This window comes from Galleria mellonella, unplaced genomic scaffold, assembly GCF_026898425.1.
Source record: "Galleria mellonella isolate WM207_F2 unplaced genomic scaffold, CSIRO_AGI_GalMel_v1 utg300, whole genome shotgun sequence".
Classification (NCBI taxonomy): domain Eukaryota; kingdom Metazoa; phylum Arthropoda; class Insecta; order Lepidoptera; family Pyralidae; genus Galleria; species Galleria mellonella.
The window spans coordinates 4,896,889-4,906,431 of NW_026442068.1; positions in this window are offsets into that span (position 1 = coordinate 4,896,889).

Sequence of the window (9,543 nt, forward strand, 5' to 3'; positions counted from 1 at the left end):
AGAATTCAGAGAATACGTCACGAAAATGTAATTCTTCCTACACGCACATAATGACGGCTTTAGAACCGAAGATGACGAGAACTTCAAATTTTCGTACAATGATGAATTTCTAAACCAGAAACCTCTATGTTTAAGAACAGAGGGTTCATTTTACAGGTAAAGATATCATAAGGGAGGCGGTCGTAAGATTTTAGGGGTGGCGCGTAAACCGGACGCATGCGTACATCTCTAGAATAATTTCACGAACTCTTGAACTTGTCCGACGGTGAGTTAGAAATTTATCAGAATTGATATATTATTTGTAACATAAGCTATCTGTGATAGAGAATTCATTTATTCGTTAAAATTTTGAAATTCGAAATCCTAAATCGTCTGTAAAGTTAGTGTATGACTTAAAAGTAATTACAAGCTAAAATTTAGGTGCTGAAACTGTTATTACAACGATTAATAGACCCGATCATAAAACAGTTTGCTATTGATTAATAACAGTACAATAAAAAAAATATTAATTGATTAAATATTTCCAATTGAATAATTTCATTTAAAGAATTTTTCTATGATAGTTTCCACAAAACTTTGTTACTTTTCATTAAGTTCTATGGAAACATGACATTCTTTATATAAACAACTGTCACAAATAGCATAGATAATTGCTATTATTCCCAGCAAATAACCTAATGATATTTAATAAATTTAACATCACCAAAACCTAACTGCGGTTGACAACCCGCCTGCCAAGAGTAGTAACTATTGGCAAAACTCCCCAATTTACGGGGGAAGCTTATGTTCAATAGTGGACATAACATGGCTGTTATGATGATGGTAAATTAAAAGTTGCTATCGGTCAACGATTAATGGAAATAATAGCCCTTCCCATTGCATTGACTTTACGTGAGGGATTAACTTCAAAACTAATTCGTCAAAGAATTAAAATTACTGATAACGCTCAAAGAATTTGTATATTGAATTGGCAATGTACTAGTCATATCTGACATAAAATTGACAACTATAGGGTTGTCAGTTCTATAGCAGATTACCATAGAGCTTCCGGAGTGATAATATCGAAATACCTTAATTAGGGGATTAGAGACTGCGAATCAAAAAAAAATATTGTTAAACATCTACACCTAGGTGAAGTAAAAAATACATCGTGTTTGATACATGTCCATACATTTGTTAACTAATAACTACCATAAATTATGCAGTTGTGTTAAAATGTCTAGTGTTTAGGGAAAAAGTTTAACACAAGTGTAAATAGTATATTATATGTACTTAACAATAATTGTTTTTACTGCTTGTTACTAAACCAAATCATTATTTTGTTTAGATTCCGTATTCTAAATTCTAGTACTTTATATTTAATACATATATCTACGAAAAACCTTTTAATCCTTTTAAATAGTATAATTAGAAGTTAGTATTAAAAATAATTGTTATGATTGAAATGATTCTTTTTTTTTTTGTGGAGAACAAAACCTACTTGTCGTAGTTGAGGCCAAGGTGGGGCGCGTGGCGTAGCGTTATCACGGACCGACCGCGAGAGCGATGGCGTTTGGCTACGACGACGTAACCCTCAATATAAGCTTTGTTACCGCTTTGCGCTGGCATTTCTTGTGTCACTGCATTGAATATATCGGGTGCTTTCCTTTGTGCAGGGAATATTGCTCGTCTTTTGTCGAAATGAACGTTACCTCGTCGCGAGTTGTTTCTGTGAAGAATTTCACAATTGCAAAGTAATATTTCCCTTTAAGAATTTCGTTGTGTTCCTTTCATCTTCGGGATGAGTTTACTTTGGATTATATTGCGTTGCGATCATACCAAATTTCATTTCCAATACGATGGTTATTTCATAGTTCTAAAAAGGAACTTAATAATAGCGCTATTCATGGTTTTTTTTTATATTAATAATATGAAGTAATAATGATAAATATATTAAACTCAATTCATAGTGAATGTAAATAAAATACATTTAAGCTTATTACTGAAATGTCCAGTAAATCCTATTTCTATCCACTGTTCTACTAATTGCATTGGCCGTACCGTTTCAAGTCCAATAGTCTTCTGACCAGTAATTAGTGTGAGATTAGCAGTAGTAAGGTACAGCCTCGCGAGATTGCTTGTTAATTATTGCAAAGTTCATTTTAGTCTATCTTGACCCATATGTTATTTAATTTTGTTTTTCAATTACTTAAGAGATTTCCTATATTTTGATGAGTTTAAAAAAATCTATAGATTTATATACAAAATAATTTATATAGACATTGTATATAATTTAAATAGCTTATTCATTATTTTATATTTCTTATTCACTAATTAAAGTTATATGTGATTTTAATATTTGTAAAAGTTCATTCAATCATTGTATATCATCCAAATTGTTACTCAATCATGTTTATAAATTTATTTATTGATATAAATAAAATATATTGTAAATTACAAATCATTAATTATTTTATTTTTTGTTCATCACTTTCTTATTAATTCTTTTGACAAGGAAATAATATAAATACAAGCAAAGAATCAAGGTACGAATTTTCAATATGTTATTTATTTATACTACTTATTATTCAATGAAATAACTTTGTAATAAACGTAAACAAATTAACAAAAGTTAAACAAGTTAGCGTGCACTTATTTGGGGGAGCAATTTCACAACCATAACAAAACCCTATCCACATAATTTGTTGGTAATTATGAATTCACTGTATGGTATGGCCCCAGTGCCCAGTGTAGTCCAGACGGTAACAAAACAACGTGTTAGACGCCCGCTCGTATGCCGCGCACGTTACTCCGTTACATTACAGTCGGCCGCTAAAGGTGCGGGCGAGCTTTGTTCGACGAACAAAATCTACATAAACAATTCGCCATAAATAAACATTTAAATAAAATATTTTGCATTTCTTATATACCTATTTACTGATACCTAAAACAATATTTCTTAAATTTCTTTTATTTAACCAAATACTAATGAAAAATAGTTTTATCCTCGATTTTAGTCCTACCCTGTCAATAGATAGTACCCGTATTTTCATCTAATAGACATTTTTATTATATACGCAATAAATATTTTATATTTTAATACGATCCTGAATAGCTATATAGAATAAAACATAATAGGTACTCAGAATGTTTGCACTGATAAAGGGATACAACCCCTTTACTAATCACATTCGATAAAGGTGAAAAACACTGCATTAAATACTTACATTACAAAATTCTTTATTTAATACTGCAAGCTGGTAAGTTTACACAACCGTATTGCACGCTCGCAGGACGCTCAACAAACTGCTAATTAACGTTGGATTACCGACAAACCCCACCGTGGCTGCTTACTGTTTTACAACTAGATCCAAAGACAAAACAAATAATGTGACCAACTAACGCCTTTAATTAACCCTATACTAAGACCGCATATGAAATTTAACAATTTCTCGATGAAAATACTGAAAAATAAATCATATTTTTTTAATTAATTTCCATTGACTAACGTTGTTTGTATATAAATAACGATTACTACTTTTAATTCAGAATAAGACGAATCAGAAAGAATTCAGAATCCAGATGAATCAGTTTATCAATCCGTCAACTAAACTATCAACCTATTTTCTGTTTCCAGTAATACAAAAGAGTTTAGATTAAATTAAAATAGTAATATAAGAAACTCATTTCAAATAACAATATTTTATAACAATAATGTCAAAAGCGAACACAGTAAGGACATAGTGTAGCTAGTTGAGTATTCTGATGGCGCCGACTACCGCAGCTGCCCACAAATAACAGAAAGAGCAAGTCCTCAGGGCATCGATTTAGCTTTTCAATTTCCCTTTCGGAATTATTCGTGCTAATCGAATACGACCGCCCGCGTCTGGGGACGCGATTGCGATGATTCATTCATGAGACTAACGTTACAGTCCAATTCAGTAACTAGACATTATTGTGCTCCGATATTGGGTCGCATTACTCTGTACCGCAACGCTGTGACACTACGCGGTTCACTGATTTTTCTACGGACTGGCTATATTTTGTACTGAAAACGAACTTGTTTAAAATACACTCTCAACTACAATTTATTTTTGAATACAAAATTTACTGTTATTATTATAGTATATAACCATTTAACCATACAACTGTACAGTTAAGTGTATTTATATGATTAACCATGTATTACAAACCACATTACTTTTGTCTATACATATATACACGTACTAGTAAAACGGAAATTTTATGAACTTACTGTATTTGTCGTTTCCGAGAATTGTGAAAATGAATGTAAGTTTTAAAAATAATATTCTATAAATATTATTGCACATGACTACTGTTATTATAAATGTATTAAATAAAATACCTATAATTTATTATGCTGAAATCATCTCTCGTATATTTAAACTTATAAAGGAACTCCAAACTGTTAATAAATACAGCTAACACAAATTTATGTAAACTTTTATCTGATAAAAAACTAAGACATGATTTTTAAACATTACCTACTAATTTCTATATGTAGTTTTTTCTACATAAATTAAAATAAACAAATACGACCAATACGTTCAGTCACTGCAACGTGATTAAATAACATCCAAATATCTTTAGATACTTGTAGACTTAAAATATTACCAGTTGTAATTTGCAGTTTTTCCCGCCTGATTTGGAATAAAAGTATGAGACATCATCCATCTGTTTGCCAAATTTCAATCAAATCAATTCATTAATGCGTGATAGAGTAAAAAAACGTCTTATAAATCTTTAAAATTTTCGTAAAATAATTTATAATTATTAGTAGGAAGTATAATTAACAAAATCTAGAAAACAAATCCCAGTACGAAGCGGCACGCAATACGCATCAGAATGTCAATGCAGCGCTAGAATACGAGCACCATCGCCGCATCGCCGCATCGCCTCCGTGCAAATGACGAGGCGCGCGAGGTATTGTCGCTCCATTAATGAGCGGGCCGGCCCGGACAGCCGCGCGGAAGAGGAAAATTAAACCTCTGGGCCCCAGGCTTGTGTTCATTACTCCACACCCGATTACTCCACCGCTGTTTGTGAATGCAGCGTTAAAATATCACTGCTAAAAGAGCGAGTTGCAGAATCGGGTGCGCTATACAAACGTTGGGATTAGAAATGGCGATAATTAGTGTTTAACTAGTGGTTTCTGTTTAGTTTATTTGTATATTTCGTATTAATAATATATTTACGATTATCTTTAAAGTATTAATACTCAGTTAAGTTTGGAGTCAAGAAGGAAAATAAAGATAAAACAATAAATATTTATATGCTAATAATAAATAATAGCTCCTATTAATTTAGGCCATACTTGTAAATTTATAAAAACGGACATAGACATAGTGTATCTCATATAGAAACTGGTATATTGTTTTATTAAATATAACATGTAGTTTTTAATTCAATATTATTTTATCTTTGATAAAATGAATGGGCATAACTACAATAATAGAACACTATATATTTAGTATATTTTAAATTTGAAAACATATAAAAATGAAATTAATATTGTAGTCTCTGTAGATATTCGACCACACCACGAGGTGTATGACTGTGTTTGTTTTTCATTTTATTCTTCGTCCAACATTTGTTGGAACATAAAGTCCGTGGGGCATTGCTTTAAGATTTCAATTTCCTTTCCGGAATTACTTGTACTCTAATCGAACACGCGTCAGGGGACACGGGGAGGGGGAGTGAGGGGGCGTCACAACCGCAAATTACTCCAGCACTCTGCGTGCGAATGTTTAAAATGTATTATTGAGACACATTCTAACTGTAACAGTAGCTGTAATAGGTAGCTCGTTACTTTTATTATTCATCTCCCTATATTAATCGATTCGAATTTCTAATTACACGTTTTGTTAACAGAAATTATATTCACCTAAGCATTGTGCTTTGATCATAACATCATTGTTATGTGTTTAATATCTATTTCGATTTCTATATATTAATATTCTTATATTATTATTAAATGTCTGCCAAGTTTTAAAATGAAACTCAAGGATTTTTATTTGAGCAAGTTGTCATCTTCTTAATTTGTTCATTTGTGTGGTTAGCATACTCATTTTTTCAGATATCTAAAAATTTTATAACTTAATATTTTATGTATACATGTAAACAATATTTATATATTTTTATGTATCTGTGTAGATGTTTCTATGCATGTATGTATGTATGTATGTATATGTGTGTATTTATGTTTATAATTACTCTTCTCCATCAAAGGTTGCCTGGAAGAGATCGCTTTTAGCGATAAAGTCGCCCATTGTTTTCTCATTGTGATTATTTCTTGTAATTGTTTATATTTATAATAAGTTTACTATTGTAATCTTTTGGAAGAAACAATAAAGAGTATCTATCTATCTATCTATTCTATTGAGAATATAAAATATTATAAAACATATTTAAAAACTCTTTTTATGGATATAAAATAATGCACAAAATCGTGCGTGATAAACTAAAAATTATTAATAAAATATATAAAATGCATTCAATACAAGCAATGCACCCAATAGAGTTGACTTCCTGGTTTTTTATGGTATTCACTGAAAATCACTGTAAGTAATTTCTATTGCATTCGCCACGATGGGCCAAGTAATTCATCCTCACACATCATCCATCATTTCATTGTCACTTATTATAAACGGAACTCGTTTTGTTACGAAAGTAAAATAATATTTTAATAAGGCAGCATATCAATGCGTAGCACTGCCGTAGCGCGGAAGTAGCACAAGCGTACCGCGGGCGGGCGGTAGGCGCACGACAGACGGCTGCTGATTGTAAAGCGCTCACAGACGGAGCCTATTCGATTTCACGGCTCGCTGCCTCCGATATTTATTGTCATCGGTGCAGTTGTACGACACGGCGGCGCCTACTGAACCGCGCTGAAAAATCTCTATCCCCGAAATCGGACGAAAACATTCCAATAATCCTCTGAGCCATCAACTTTAACAAAAATGTTGTTTCGACAACGCGCTGTCGAACATTTCAAATAGACTGCGCACTACAAGAAATATTAGTTAACTACTCTACATAAAATATATAGAGGAAGATATGTGAGAGTCATATGACGTAGTCATAAGATGTGATGAAGACTGTTAACGTTACATCAGCTCTCTATCGACTAATATAAATATTATACGATTTAAACTTAAATATCTTCAATTTTAACAAATATGCCAGTACATAGTCAAATAAAAACTAAATGTGATTCAGAATTTTAAGATATTCTAACTGGAGGAATGACCAGACACAATTAAAAATTTTGTACGTATTGTATAGTGTTAATAATGATATTATATAAAAATTATGAGTATAACCGCATTCGTGATTTTCTGTTTATCCTAAAGGTTAACTGGTAGAGAATGCTACTAGTATTAAGTCCGCCTTTTGTACCTTATTTTATTTTAGTTAATAAAGTTATTTAAATAAATAAATATAACAAATCTTCTTCTTCCAACTTTTTATACATACTAAGGTATCTCAGTATGATCTATACACATATTAGATATTACGCTTATCTCTAAAATATAAATTCAAGCTCCTGTCATATAAAATTCAAATAATGTTCACGTGTCCATGACATAACAACCCGTTAATGTACTCATATTGGGCATGAATCTCTGCATAAGATAAAGATGTATAGCCTACTACTATAAAGCGAATGAATGTATTTTTCCGACTTTCCCTAGTCGGCTCTTGGGGACGAAAAGCATGAAAAGCAATAATGTGTTCTTACTCTGTGTTCACATGAAACTCATATAAGCACTAAACCATGTATCTGTGAGCAGACAATTGACATTAGAACATATAATAAAAAGTTCCTCTAACATAGCGTTAACAATCGCGACTAGAATATGTTTACAAGGCACACGACATGCGACACCTTGTCTCGTTAGTAAAAACTGATGGCGCTATGCGATTTATCACCTGCACACGACGTGGAAGTCCCCAGGAGCCGGGCCGGAGTCGGGCTTCCTTAAAAGCTGTCGCGGCATACGTCTGCAATGAAAACAAACGTGTGAATGTACCTACTTTACTATAATAATATCGTAACTCAGAATGCTGGTTTTCCCAGCAACGCTGTCCGCGTATATTTTGCATTCAGTCAGTATATATATAATAGGAATGAGACTATTAACTTTATCCTGTCGCATTTGTAAACTTAATAAAGATAACTTAGAGAGAGTGAGAGAGAGAAATATGATTTATTTACACCACAAATGTTATCCTTACTAACATTAAGGTATTGACGGCTTAAACAATTACTGTGTAGTACAATTTAGTATACACAGACCAAATGGGGTTTAGAAGGACTTATACTACACTTTATCCCGGCCAATGAACATAGCTCGATAACATGGACAAACTCGCGGGTAAAAGCAAGTATTTAGATACAAGAGTGTTAAAACAATAAAGCAACATTATTGTGAAAATCAATAGTTAAGCATTTATTAATATAATTACAATAAATTATAAGCAAAATAAAATGAATTAGATTCGACTACAATTAAATTAGCTATAAATGCAACAAAGTTTTAGTAATTTTCATACTAATCTACAACCCACATATATGAATTAAATAACTTATGAATATAGCTTCCAAGTGGCATTCCTAATAGCATTAACATTTGGCTAGAGGGAAAGGCAATTTAATGGAATCACAGTTCGGATATGGTTAACTTGTGACCTATTGAATTGTATGTGGCCCATTGAACGCACTCGAGCGGACAGTGTGGATTTAAGGATGTCAATTGATATGAATAAACTGTAAAGACCACCAATAAACCCATTTCCAGCTGAAAAGCGTGAATTGTTCCCCCAAATCAATTGTGCCAATAGCGGTTAATTGGTACAATGCCAACTCGCTGGATATGATTGTTTAATTCTATAGCCCTGTGATCAAAACTTCAGAGTAAGACGATTCCTTTGAAATATAAATTGTCTGCGTTGGCGTTATAAAGAAATGTAACAAAAATATATGTTATGTATAATATTAATAAATATAATAAATAATAATATAAAAAATTAATGATATAAATATTCCGTACCACGATAATAAAAATCTGACTGTGTGTGTAGTGCATTTTCTTGATAACAATAGGAGCATGTCATATCATTTTGAAAAATCTTAATTATTAAATGTTTAAGCATATACCTGACAAATAAACAAACATCATCATCATCTTCCTACCCTTATCCCAATCATTTAGGGTCGGCGTAGTATGATTTTTTCCATATTACAAAAAGATTTGGTTTTTAGTTTTACGACCGGCCACCTGCCTGACGTCAACCCTCTTTGGGAATGCATTTGTTGGTGGTTTCTGCCACCTACGGTATGGAGGAAAGGATTGAGGAAAAAAGGAAGGGAACATTGGAAATGCGTAAAGGAAATTGGTTAACAAATAAACAAACATATTGATATTAATTACACAACATACTTGTGGCATTCGATTATTAATCGTATATTTATTATAAATTTTTGTTTGTGTTTGATAATTTCATTAATTTTATTCTTAAATCGTATTGTTTGGTAAAAAC